Source organism: Coptis chinensis, chromosome 5, assembly GCF_015680905.1.
Source record: "Coptis chinensis isolate HL-2020 chromosome 5, ASM1568090v1, whole genome shotgun sequence".
Lineage (NCBI taxonomy): Eukaryota > Viridiplantae > Streptophyta > Magnoliopsida > Ranunculales > Ranunculaceae > Coptis > Coptis chinensis.
In genome coordinates this window covers 42666138-42680928 of record NC_141460.1, presented here as the reverse complement: position 1 = coordinate 42680928, position 14791 = coordinate 42666138, and positions in this window count along the sequence as shown.

The window sequence follows — 14791 nt, the reverse complement described above, 5'->3', positions numbered from 1 at the left end:
AGTGAAAACTTGCTCCGGTATGATTCGGCGTTGTTGAGCCATTTGAAGTTTGAATACGGTTTGGGGTTTGTAGAGGGTGTGGTAGTGGTGGTTTAACTTGACCGACTGAAAGAACAGTGGTGGTGGTGGGTGTGGTGGTGGTAGCTATGACACCAAATTTTGAATTTTTGGTGGTTTTTGTTGGGTTAAATTGGTGGAGGTGGTTTGGTTTTAGTTTTAGAAGAGATTTGGCTTGGAAATTTGATGGTTGGCGTGAGTTTATGGTATTTCTTTTTAATTTTTATTTTTGTTAGGGTTTTGAGCTTTGTTAATGGCGGAATGGAGTGGAAAAAACGATGAACTGTTGCTGAGAATGTAAAGTATGGCTGGCACGGTCCGGTCGTGGCTGGGTTGGGCCCAAGCCCAAAATCGAAATTTTTGATTTTTTCGATTTTTTGCGAATTTCAAATCAAAATTCCCGCTTCGTTACCGGTCCGATTTATGCGAATGAGATATGGAAATGATCAGGAGAGAATTTCCTATCCAATGATCCATAAAACACTCTATTCCGACTTCAGATGACATACGAGATAGTGGAAAACGCCTCGAAGTGCGTGCATGACGTAAGCTATGCGAACGAATGAACTCTAAATTAATAGATTATGTCAATCCAAATCGTAATACAATAAAACGCCTAAGCAACTCTAATGGGATATAAACATTTTAGTACGGAACATTTAACCCCCCCCCAAACAAATTTTTTACAACGGCTTAGAAAATTTGTTTTAGCGATGGTCTTTTAGAGTCGATTCGAGACTTCCTAGATTACTATGTTTATTTTTATTTTTTATTTTTTATTTATTTTTTAGAAAGAAAACAATAAGCAATAAAGACATAATTCACACCATAGAGAAACATGACTCAAAAATCCGAGAAAAACATGCAAGAGTGGAAAACGTGAACTATGTGAACCGTGGACTTAGGATCCGGTACTTACAGCCACACACTCCATAGGGAGGGCCCGGTTACCTTAATGGTGCACTCGCCAATATATTAAAGTGTAAGAAAGTGCACCAAACACAGAAATTGAGTCGTTTATAGTCAGATACTCGAGACTTTATCTAAAACATATGTATGAACATGCAATTGATCATATATCAACAACCGAAATAGTTGTGGATCATTCCATAAATAAATATCACAGAAAACATATCCAAACACAATCAAACACCAATTTTCCCTATGACTCAACCTAGTGATATGAAAGGGAAGTCGGATTACCCTATTGTGTAACCTATCATGCACCTTCTTTTAATTTTTTGAATGAGTGGGTGTTCTAGTAAATAAGTGTGGAAAAGTGAATGGGTGTGGAGAATATGGTGGATATGGATAAGTTGTAGAAAGACAGCTTGTACACAATGAGGATGTGGTTTTAGCAACGAACTCATTCATTGTGTGTGTAGGGACTGTCTCAATTCTGAAAATGAAGGTGTCAAATAGTTTGTCCTTCCAAGTATCCGTTTGCTAGGAGGATTTAAAAAAAAAAAAAAATTATGAAGCAATGGGGAGAAACAAAAGGATCGAGTGCAAACTCGAGATTCCTTTGAAAGGGTGGAAGGAGGGAGTCGAGGTGGATGTTGTGCAAGTTAGTTCTTGATAGGGTGAATTGTCACCTACTCGAAGAAACTCATCAAATTCCTCATCTAGATTGGTCATATCCACATTACTATGGTAGTCCTTTACATCTTTGAGAAAATCCTCTATCCCTTCCTCATCAATAATAACGGTATCGACTAGTGTAGGGATGAAAATGTTGGAGTCCGACTTTCCAAAGGAAAGAATTTTGGGCATATGACTATCGTGGAACGTGTTGTTGAAATAATCTCGAGCAAAGCTCTCGATCATGCTAACCTCTCCATCCATGTATCTAATCGGGTAATCGCGGTCCTTGTTTTAAAACATTGACTTCAACAAACAAGATGGCCAAAAGACATGGACATTGAACCATCACGGCAATTAATGAGCGCATTGGCAGTTGCCAAGAAAGGACGCCCTAGAATGATCGGGACAGAGTCGTTAGCGACTTCGTATCGAGGACTACAAAATCAGGCCGGATAGTAGAAATCTTGAACTTTTACCAACACATTTTCGACTACACCCTTAGGATACTTAATAGACCGATCAGCTAATTGCAACGTCATTTTAGTGGGTTGCATCTTGTCTAGACCTATTTGTCTATACAAATAAAATGGGAGTAAGTTAACATTAGCCCCCGTGTCTAATAACGCGTCGTCAGATAGGAATCTCCTAAGGTGCATTATACGATAGAGGGCGACCGGGGTCCTTGTACTTAACAACTCCATTATGTTCAGGATAAGGTTGGGAATTGTTACGTAAAAAGGCGCCTTTTGGTATATTTGTCTTACGCCTAGTAGTACACAATTCCTTAAGAAACTTAGCATGATGTGGTAGCTTTTTAATAGCTTCGAGGAAGGGAAGGTTTATAGTTAGATTCTTGAAAACGTCCCTAATCTCCTCGTAATTTGTATCCCTAGTTAACATGGCTAATTTTTGTGGAAACGGTGGTTTCGTCTATATTTAGCAATGGTATCATCCCGGATGTTTAAACATGGCTTTGTTTCTTAGGTGTGTTGTTGTAACCGGTACCTCTACAGTGGTAGGCTCTTCAGTTTCTATGTCGGTATCTAGTAAAATAGTAGGTGTAGGGGCTACTGGTGGGGTAACTATAGGCATAGTTACCTTGTTATCAACCACTCTGCCAGAACGGAGAGTGGTGATGGCATTTATCTCACCTACATTTTCAAATTCATTACTAGTATTATCCGTTACCTCAAAGGCTGTGTTTGTTGTTTTAGGATTATGTATTGCGTGACTTGGCAACACACCTTTGGTTTGGGCTTTATCTTGAGCCAACTGTTGGGTTAAATTATTAACGGATTGTAGAAGCTGTTGGTTAGATTGAGCCATGGTTTGGAAAAGTTTTTGGCTCACTTGTATGAAGGTGTCGAGGCGATCCGGTTGTGTGGGTGTAGTAGTCACGGGTGGTGTGGCTGGAACTATTTCACGTGAATTATTTATAGGTGGATTCTGATAATTATTATTGACCAGAACGATACCTCTATTAGCATTATAATTATTATAATTACCTTGACCTTGTGCTTGACCTTGTCGAGGTTGCACTTGGTTGTTATAATTATTAAAATTACCCTGACCCTGTCCTTGTCGTAGTGGAGCTTGGTTAAAGCCGTGCGTTGGCCTAACATATTGATTATTGTACCGCGAGGTGTGACTTGTTGGTTATTTCTCCAACCGAAGTTGGGATTTTGTCTCCAAGTTAGCGTTAGGTTCACTATTAATGGAAGAAGCCTGTTCATAGGCTATAGGACGATGGGAGTCGGGATGCTCGGGACTCCAACGAAACTATATGGGTTTGAATTTACATTCATGACGGGATATGCTTTTGTTGTACAGAAATGGCCTCTACCTTTTTAGTGAGTGATTCGATTAGAGTTTTAAGCTCGGAATCGTGTTTAATTTCAAACATACCGGCGGCCTTAACTGTTGAAGAAGAACTAGCTGAGCGGGGGATATCATCACTACCCCCCCAATTATTATTTCGCTTAGTTTGGTCTTCTAAAAATTTATAAGCCTCCGAGGCTCCTTTACTTAAGAAACTACCCCCATTCATTATGTCAAGGACTTCTTTATGGTGATGTTGAAGTCCTTTGAAAAAGGCACGAACTAACGTGTCTTTTGCTAGGTTATGGTGTGGACACTCTATAAGCAGATCGGTGAAACGATTCCAAAGCCTCAAAAATGATTCATGAGGATTTTGTCGAAAGAAATGAATTTTGGAAAGCATCTCATCCGTCTTTAGGGGTGGGTAAAAATGTTCCATAAACAGCGGTGAACAAGTTTAGCCCACGAGTCCACGTAATTAGGGCTTGGGCGGTTAACCAAGACGCCCTTTATCGGGCTAAGGTGAAAGGGAATACCCTTAATTTAATTTGTTCCGCACCAACCGTAGGATGGTGGAATGTTATTAAGACTTGTTCAATCCTACGCGATGTAGCCGATAAGGTTTTTCATGGTCTAAACCATGAAAAACGGGTAACAAATTAAAATATTTGGAGGGATTTCAAATCCCATTTGGGTCTGCTAGAACGATGCAAGATTTGGGGCTATCGCCAAGGCTTTGTAGAAGTCCGAGAGAGGAGTCTCTCTTTCTTCCCCATTATATCGGTGTGGTGTGTGTGAAATAGTAGCTAGAGGTGTAGTGTGTGGTATACTAGATAGACTTGTTTGTTGCTGTTGTTGTTGTGTATTTACGTTAGGTGTTTTGTTCTACCGGACCTTAATCTCATGCAAGACTAAGTCGAGCTTAACTAAACATGCAACACTCCAAACAATTATGATATACTAGTATAAAACTCTACGAGGAGATGCGAGGTGTGGAAGAAAGGAATACCTGACAAGGCGTCCTTGCTTCGCTTTTATGAATAGCGTCTTGTTTTACGCTTTGTTCAGGTGTATATAGCAGTTTAGAACACTGAAAAATATGAAAGAGCAAAGTTCGAATCAAAGCCGAAATCCGAAAAATTTAACAATGATGGCCAAGGCCAGATAGATAGCCTTCGTGCTCGAGTAATTTTCAAATTACAGTGTTTTTTAGGTATGGTCGGGGTCGATTGTGTCCAAGAACATAGGGTGGTCGGCCAAGGAGAAGAAAGGCCAAGGTAAATTTTGCCCGGAATTTTTCAACTATAAAATGGACAACCACAGTATGATTCAACAAGGGTGGGTGGGTGAAATGGGACTTTAAAAACAGTACTAACACTACGAAAACAATACAAAAGTGAAACTAAGATGGCAGCGGCGCTATTTGATAATGTAAAAATGATTAGTCTACCTACGAAATGAGTGATGAATTCACAACGTAAGTAAACTAACAACTATCTTTTGTTCCTTATTTATCAAAGATATTTTCTACTCTCAATCCTATGAGATATAGTGGAGTAGAGTGATTCGTTCCACTCTTAGTCCTTCCGTATGCTTGTTTTCTAGTCTCAATACTCTACTTAAAGTCAATGAGAGCTTTACGAAAAGGGGACTAGACTACGATGCAACTACCCACGAAATGCACTAGTCGGTTATCAGAATACTAAGGGAATGCTACGTTGATTCGATGTTAAGGAGTTAGAGGGGGATTGATTTCACCTTAACTCAACTTAATCCACTAGCGACGAAGTCGTCGTCAGAATCCGAATTGAACTGCTAAGCGTAACAATCGGTTCTTCCTAATCCCTAACTACACATGGCATTTCTACCAATTAATAATTAGCATGTGAACGATTAAACCCATTCTCATGGTGAACTAAACGTTTCTAGAGTGGAAAGGAAACTACGACAATCTCCGATAATTGGAATCAAGCTTTCATCAAGGTTTCTCAACCCCCTCTAATGGAGGTTTAGCCTTGAATCATTCATAATCATTTCCATTTAAATTTAAACTAAACATAATATAAAACATTGAAATTTACTTAATGAAACAATAATGGAATCTAATTAATAACTAAGAATTGAATGATAACAAGAATTGAAATTAGATCTAGAAATGGAAATGACAAAATCGAAATTGATAAAAAAATACTACTTTATTGATCTAATCAAATGAAGAACAAGATCCAAAGGTTTAATCTAATAAAGGATTTGAAACTAATTAACTAAAACAATTAAATCTAGATCTAGAAGCTATTCTAATGGCTACTTTCTATTCTAAGCTATCTACCTAACCTAACTGCCATTAACACTGAGTTAAGCTTTTGTTCTTATACATTCAGATCCAAAAATCGTGCATGGGCTTGGAGCCATGTTTTTGGGCGAGAATCGGGCCCAAAACCCAATCTTTCAAATCCAAAAGGCCTCTTCAGCTGCAGTTGGCTTCCACAGACTTTTGTCCACTTCTGCTCCTCTGATTAGGTCAAGGCTTAGACCATTGCAAAGCTCTTTCCGAGCCGGTCGTTTTGACATAAGGTAGGCCTCATTCCGAGGTCCGAGTCCAAAGATATGGCATTAGGAAGTTCTGCGACTTTTGCTCCTTTATCTCGCTAAAGTGGCACATTTCGCACATAATGGACTTTGAAGCCCGAAATGCATAAAACACGTAATCAGTATTAACTCTTACTTATTATTCACATAATTGGTCTAACAGTATGATTATTAAGGGGTTAAAACTACAGTTTTGGGCTCTTATCATCCTTCGGAAATCTTTCGGTCGAGGTGAATGTGTTCAAGTTGATGAAACAACTTCCAGAGCCTGACATTGATGGTGAGGTCAACAGGGTTGACAGCATTCCACAAGAGTATTTCACAAACTCTTTTCCTGAAGATGAAGTGTACCAATTTCTTTCCTTTAGCTAATCTGAGTTTGAGGACGATGATTACACACAAGAAGTAAATGAGTTATTAGAGTCAGTACCATTATTTGACCCTACAACAGTGATGTCAAGTAACTTGGATGATCATTAATCTGTTTACTACATGGATGATGACCTTCCTCAAGAATCTTTAATACCCACTCCGCCCACCCCTGAATTAAAACCACTTCCTTCGGAATTAAAATACGCATGACTTGATGTCGATGGTCGTCACCCAGTTATTATTTCTTCACAATTAACTGACGACCAGGAAGCTCGTTTAATTAATGTCATTCAACAACATCGTTCTACTATTGGATGGTCCCTCGATGACATTAAAGGCATTGAACCTAATGTGTGCACCCATCGCATACACCTGGAAGAAAATGCTAAGACGTCGCGTGAACTACGGCGTCGCTTAAACCCTACCATGAAAGGCGTGGTCCGAGAGGAAGTGTTAAAATTACTAGATGCGGGTATTATTTACCCTATCTCTGATAGTGTTTGGGTGACTCGTACACGTGGTTCCAAAGAAATCGGCATTACGGTTGTGCGAAATGATGAAGATGAATGCATTTCCAGATCCCAATAAAATGGCTTAATATGCATTGACTATCGCAAACTTAATGCCGCCACTCGTAAGGATCACTTTCCACTTCCATTCATCGATCGATGTCGAACGCTTAGCCGGTCATGCCTATTATCGCTTTCTTGATGGTTATTCAGGTTATTCGGAGATAGTCATCGACCTGCTGATCAAGAAAAGACAACGTTCACCTGTCCATTTGGTACATTTGCATATAGACGAATGCCTTTTGGCCTTTGCAATGCACCTGGTACTTTCCAACGCTGCATGCTTCATATTTTTAGTAATATGGTTGAACGGTTTATGGAGGTATTCATGGACGACTTCTCAATTTATGGAGATTCTTTCGATAGCTGTCTATCAAATCTTGAAAAAGTCTTTACACGTTGTGAAGAGAAAAACCTTGTTCTTAATTGGGAAAAATGCCATTTCATGGTTACTAAAGGAATAGTTTTAGGACATATCGTTTCAAAGGACGGAATCGAAGTCGACACAAAGCTAAGATAGAAAAAATTGCTTCACTTCCTATACCAAAACAAGTTCGAGACATTCGCACATTCTTAGGGACACGGTGGTTTCTATAGGAGATTTATTCAAGATTTCTCAAAGGTTGCTAGACCTTTAACCAATCTCCTCGCTTAAAGATGCCGCTTTTGATTTCAGTTCACCGCAAACAAGCCTTTGAGGTATTAAAACCGCTTTAACTACCGCCTCCCATAATTCAACCACCGATTGGTCTAAACCTTTTGAATTAATGTGTGACGCGAGCGACTATGCTATTGGAGTTGTACTAGGGCAACGCCGAGAAGATAAGCCGGTTGTCATTTACTATCGCGAGTAAAACCTTTAATGAAGCTCAACATAACTATACCACCACCGAGAAAGAGTTTTCGCCGTTGTACGCGTTAGATAAGTTTCGTCCTTACCTAGTGGGTTCTCCAACTATTGTCTACATCGACCATCGCGGCACTTCGCTATCTCGTTAGCGAAAAAAGATGCAAAACAAAGGTTGATCCGATGGATTCTCCTTTTGCAAGAGTTTACTCTCGAAATTAGAGATAAAAAAGGTAGCAAAAATGTGGTTGTAAACCATTTATCAAGACTTGTCAGTGATGTTGATACTGATACCGAACCTATCTGTGATTCCTTTCCAGATGAACACTTGTACTCTATTTTTTCGTCCCCTTGGTACGCAGACATAGTAAATTACTTAGTTACCGAGGAAGTTCCTTTATCTTGGTCTTGTAATGACCGGAAAAAGTTTTTATCCACTGTGAAATTCTATTTCTGGGATGATCCCTACCTTTTCAAGTATTGTTCAGACCAACTAATCCGCCGTTGCATTCCCGACTGGGAACACAACGATGTGTTATCCTTCTGCCATGAACAATCTTGTGGTGGTCATTTTAGTGGTAAGAAAACTGCGGCCAAGGTTCTACAATGTGGTTTTTATTGGCCAACACTGTTTAGAGATGCACATGAGCATTGCAAAGCATGCAATCACTGCTGCCAGTTAGGTCGCATTACTCAACGCAATATGATGCCCTTAAATCCCATTCTAATTGTGGAAATCTTTGATGTATGGGGCATCGACTTCATGGGTCCATTTCCAAATTCTCATGGCTTCCTATACATACTTGTAGCAGTTGACTATGTGTCAAAATGGATTGAGGCATTGGCATGTCGCGGTTAACGATCATAAACGGTCGTTTTGTTTGTAAAAGAAAATATTTTCTCTCGATTTGGTGTTCCAAAAGCTATAATTAGTGACGGGGAAAACATTTCGCAATAAAAATTTTGAATCATTAGTAAAGAAATATGGAGTCACGCGACAAAGTGGCAACTCCGTATCATCCTCAAAACAAATGGTCAAGTAGAAGTCTCTAATCGAGAAATAAAATCCATTTTGGAAAAAACTGTCAATCCATCTAGGAAAGACTGGTCTCTACGATTATCTGATGCCTTGTGGGCATACAGAACAGCTTTTAAGACACCTATAGGGATGTCTCCGTATCGCCTCGTTTTTGAAAAACCCTATCATCTGCCGGTTGAACTTGAGCACCGTGCTCTATGGGCCATCAAAAGCCTCAATTATAACACTAACGTGGCAGGCGAAAAGAGAAAATTGTAGTTAAATGAGCTTGAGGAAATTCGGAGTGATGCCTATGATCTCTCGAAATCCTATAAAGCCAACATGAAAAGAGTGCATGACAAGCACATATTGCGAAAAGAGTTCAAAGTCGGTCAAAAAGTTTTGATGTACAACTCAAGATTACACATATTTCCAGGAAAATTAAAAACTCGATGGTCTGGTCCTTTCACTGTCTCTGCTGTCACTCCTTATGGGGCTATCTCTGTGAAAAACGTAAATGATGGTAGCTTAATTTCAAGTAAATGGCGATTGCTTTAAACATTATCATGAGTTGCGCTCTCCGGATGTCAAAGAGACTCTTCTCAATGATGATCCGGTCTAATGGACTAATAGATTTGGTGTACTTCTTTCCATGTATTTAAACAGGAAAAATATGCCATTAGGGTAGCCGGGCCCTCTTCTATTTTCTTTTCTAACAATCCCTAGAGTGTGTGGTTGTAAGCGCTGGAACCTTAGTCCACAAAAACTCTACTTCAGAACTGAGTATAAATGTCTTCTGATAATCGAGCAAATGTGCCTCCAGGAAAACAATGGGTACCAAAAATTTCAACTCCTTCTTTCTCCTCCCTTTTCTATTCTCTTCCTCGCGAACTCCAACTCATCATTTGGTCCAAATCTCACCCATCTCGAATTGGTAATGGTCGTAGTACTTTTGCTTCGAAGTTTAATTTGTTTAAAAAGGATGGGGTGGTGTATGAACTCGCCAAACTCCTTTTCTCGTCTGTGTCTTGATCTTTTATCCGAGATGAGCCGGTATAAGGTATATTATTGTCTGACACCAGCTCAACAGGATAAACTTCGTCATCGTCCCGTTGCTCGCACAGGTTGGGATTCGTCTTGAGGATCTGACGTTAAAAGACTCACATTCGTCTTGAGGATCTGACGTAAAAAGACTCAACATGTATATACTCGTTTTGTTTTATTAGCACCCAGAATGGTGCCCAAAGAGAGTCGTGATATGCACCATCGGAATTTCCTAGTTCGTACGGGCAATGGATTCCACCAGGCCAACCCCGATCAGTTTTCTATGTGACTATTTTGGGGCGGTTTGAGGCTATACCATATGTACTAAGGGTAATATTATTATTAGACCATTGCACATTGGTCAAGGATGGTACCGTCCTAAACCCTAGGCCCCCAAAACATAAAGGATAAGCCACAGTCTGGCTGGATTGGGTTTGCCCAGAGCCGACATGAAAGTTGCCTGAGTTAAGCTGTTGTGATGTGTTGTTTTATTTGGATTTCTGGTGTTGTTGACACGTTCTTCTCGACTTGTACATTCGTATATAAAAGTATAAATAAATAAAAACCAAAAAAAAAAAAAATGATGTTTGAATGTGATTTTTCATATTCTAGTGGATGGCATTTTTAATACTGATCGTTTCGATATCTCATCCGTTCAATTTGGAGTTGAAACGAATCGAATTTCCACGTTTGAAATTTCGGAACATTTCAGGACATAAGAGGAATTTCTGTAATTCATTTGTACTTGGGCCAAAATTTTGACCCGACCTAAAACCAAAGATCCGGGTACAAAGCCCACGCGACCACCCCCCTCACTTCTTCTTCCACAAAAATCGGATCTTGGTCCCCCCACAATCCACTCGCGCGCGCGGCATACCAGCAGTGAATTCGACCCGCGCACACGGGCCAAACTCCACCAAACTCAACCCCCTTCCTCCAGCACCACCTCCTCCACCTCCTCTTGCTATTTGCACCATCAAAACTTAATTTACACCGCGCTATGGCAGCACGAAGAAGAATTACAGTTGAGAGAAATTTCACAAATCTCTATAATTCCGGGATGTTTCACCCATTTTTCGATGAGGAAATTGCTAGTAGAGAGTGGGAATATCTATTGCATCGAATCCCAGCTCAATATTCGAAGAATTGGTGTTGAAATTTTATAACAATGGAGGTTTCGGGTGATTTAATTTTGGATTACGGGCGGATGGGATGGAACGTGAACTCACGCCGGAGTTGATTTGAATACCGCCAGATTCCGATTAACTCGATAGCCCGACCCTCGTTATTGTCGAGTATCCAACCACGAGGGATTTGATGTTTGACACGCTTCTCGAGGGGAGTACAACATCGCTCGAATGCGTGTACCAAAGATTCGCCGACGTAACCAATTAGCCGCCACTAATGGGTCGGGGCGACAACGCCATTGGAACTTCAAAGACGCGTCGACGTGAACAAGACTTTCTTGCACCTGCTATGGATCCTACGGAGAGGAAGCACACTTTCTGTATGGTCCATTTCACGGGCCATATTCTTACGACCGCGTCAAATAGGTCACTCCTCTTGTTTGTACTTGTTACTCGGCTTATGCTTAACTTAGGGTTCCAAATCGCTACTCCTTTCATTGAAACAAGGTTTTTCGAGAATTTTGGAATTTTTGAGACTTGTGTTTTAGACCATTGGGACCCGGTAGCTAGAGATGACATTGAGCATGATAACGTACCTCCTCCTCCTCCTTCACCACCAGACTGTTTTAATGAATATACCATGCGCCCGAATCAATACTCCTATGGATGCCTTGAGGAACATGAATTCTAGTATCGTGGGATGTTTCTTCGCCAGAAGAGATGATTACTTCGAATGAATTCCAAAGAAGAAATGAGAAATCGCCAAGGCCAATTCCAGAGAATGATGATGGCAAATCAGCAGCAATTCAAGATCGGTTACTTTCTGATCTATAGGCTACATTCTAGACCAGTCAGCTCAGCCTGAAGTTCGTCGTGGCCGAAGACGTAGAAACCCGGGTTCATCTTCTGCTAACCCGGAGGATTCAAAGTAGCTGTTTATTTCCTTTGGTTTAGAAATGACTATGTCATTTATTTCCCTTATGCATTGCATTTTTATTTTTTAGCGCTAAATTATTATATATCGGTTGATTTCTCATAATTTTGTATCTCCAGACGGTTTGAATGAGAAATTATTTATGCGAATATAGTACTTCAAAAATATGAGTTTGCTCATTGATTCATTGGGCCTACTCTCAAAGCCCAACGGTCAGAAATCAAGTTATAAATACAACTCTTCTTTCCACTTTCACTCATTCCCTTCTCTCACTCTTCACACATTCTTTTTCACAAATTTTCAATTTCTTGAACATAATGAATAAACTAGAGCGATGGGAAAAGGAGCAACGCGAATGGGCTATCACATTAATCGTGATAACAGTGTTTATCATTATTCTCTTGTCACTCATGCACAACATGATCCAGAACATCTAGATCTATGTAACCGTTTTCTTTTTTCTGATTTTCATTTTGTATATTAGTATGGTGTGTTAAATAATTCTCCCACATTTGTACGGGTTACGTATTAATTGGAGAAGTTCCGTATTAAATATTTGTGTATATTAGTTGTCTTTTCCTCTATAAAAAAAATAATAAAAAAAAACAAAAAAAAAAAAAAAAAAAAAAATATATATATATATATATATATATATATATATATATATATATATATATATAATAAAAAAATAAAAAAAATAATAAAAAATAATAATAATAATAATAATAATAAATAAATAAACAAACCATAACAAAGAAAGGCCATCCAAAACTCACCAAAATAATTAATGGATACACATAGTGTTGAGAGAAAATCACAAGACGCTACAAGGTACACATATCGATTATTCTATCCATATTCTATTATCGAGTTATGATCATTATTTCTGAAATTATGTAAGTTTAACTACCCTGTGAAACTTTCCTCCGGATTTTCTAAACATTAAACCATCTCATTAATTGTATTTGGATATCCGACATGACAAAGACTTCTTTGTGGATCCCCTATGATGTCATACATAATCACATGGGTCATTAAATACACTTGGACTCCAGATTGGTATAGCCTCATAGATTGCCTATAAATCTCTTCTTTTTAAGCCATTCTTATTCATACAATTTTCACTATCCTTCTTTTCAAGAATGACTCAACCAAGAAAAATAACGGCAGAGAAAGACTACCTAAAACTTTCGAAAGAAGGGCGGTTTTCTCCTTATTTTGACACCGAAATCATCGTCGCGGATGGATGGACTCTTCTATATCATTCAGCAGCTAGTTATTCCGAATTGGTTTTGATGTTCTACCAATTTAGCGGATATGAAGATGGAAAATTCTACTTCAATGCCTATGGACAACGATTGGAATTGAATAAGGAAATGATCTCCGACATACTTCAAATCCCAATAAAACCGGGGAGTCCCTTGTTCAAGAGTCATCATTCGATTCCAAAAAACTTTATCAAGCTACAGTATCTCATGGCGGCGCCGAAAAAATACACATCACATGGTTCTTCAACGCTCTTTGAAACAGAATCAACGTGTTGTGCTCCACTGGTTGGGACATAATGTGGTAGGTACATCACACCAAACTGAAGTCACAAAGCCTCAACTTCATATACTTTGGATTTTGCAAACTCAAAGAGATGACTTTTGTCTGATCCAACACCTCTGGAACGTAATCACCAAGAAAACAAGAAGTTCATCAGCTCTACCCACTTTGGTTACGCAGATTATGATGCGTTGGGGTTATCCAATAATTTCTCCAGAGACACCCCTTCAAAGAGCATATATAAAGGTACTTCAAACAGACTACTCCGTTGGTTTTGGACCCCGATACTCGATAGATGAGCATAACACCCCAAGCTCAAATTGACCATTTATTTGATGAAAATGCCATCTTTGAATATTATTAATCCCATGGAAGGCATTAAACTTCTTCATCGAGGGTTTGAGGGAACTACACACTCGTCGAATATCATCATCACAACTCTTGAGATTTCCAAGATCGTCAAGCAACGATGATGTTGATGTCAAGGGAGTAGATCTTGGAAAATCATTCTCAATTCTTGCAAAATCATGCTCTCCTAATGGAAAATCAAACTCTCTCTGCCGACCAAGGGGACATCGAGGATAATTTCCGCCAACAAATAGAAGACCTAAACAGTTTGGTGCAAAATATGCATCTCCAAGAGCAATATAAGAATCCATGATATTACTAAGTCAATAAGTATATAATCATCTATGTTATTACGTTTTTCCGTCTTACTATGTATTTTGTCTTATCTTTTTGTCTTCTTTTGTATGCAATGCTTAATAGGATTGTCATCATTTCCATTGTGACTAATATAATTTTAACATGTGCTACAGGAGGGTCTATTTTCTTACATACTCATTTTTCCATCCAGTTTGCCTGTATCGTTACCCATTTCTTTACTTCATCCACCATGGCATCTTCATCAAACATTGCATCTTCATCATCCATGGTACCTCCCAAACTCATTCCTGAGCAATCCTTTCAGTCTATGATGGATTCCAATGCCTATGGCCATCTCTTCCATGATTACATCACAAACATTGGGTGGTCTTCCCTAATTCTTCAACCTGACCAAACTTATTCTCCAAGTTTGGCTGCATACTTTTATGCTAATATGGATGACACACAAGCATTCAACCATGCGCATGGTTTTTACTTAGACGGGTTCACAATCCGAGTTGGTGACACACCTCATATCTTTTCTGAACAACAACTTGCTCTATCTTTGGACCTTCCATACCACGAACCCGCTGCATCTTGGCAGTACATCTATCATAATTCTTACCGTTCCTTTCAGTG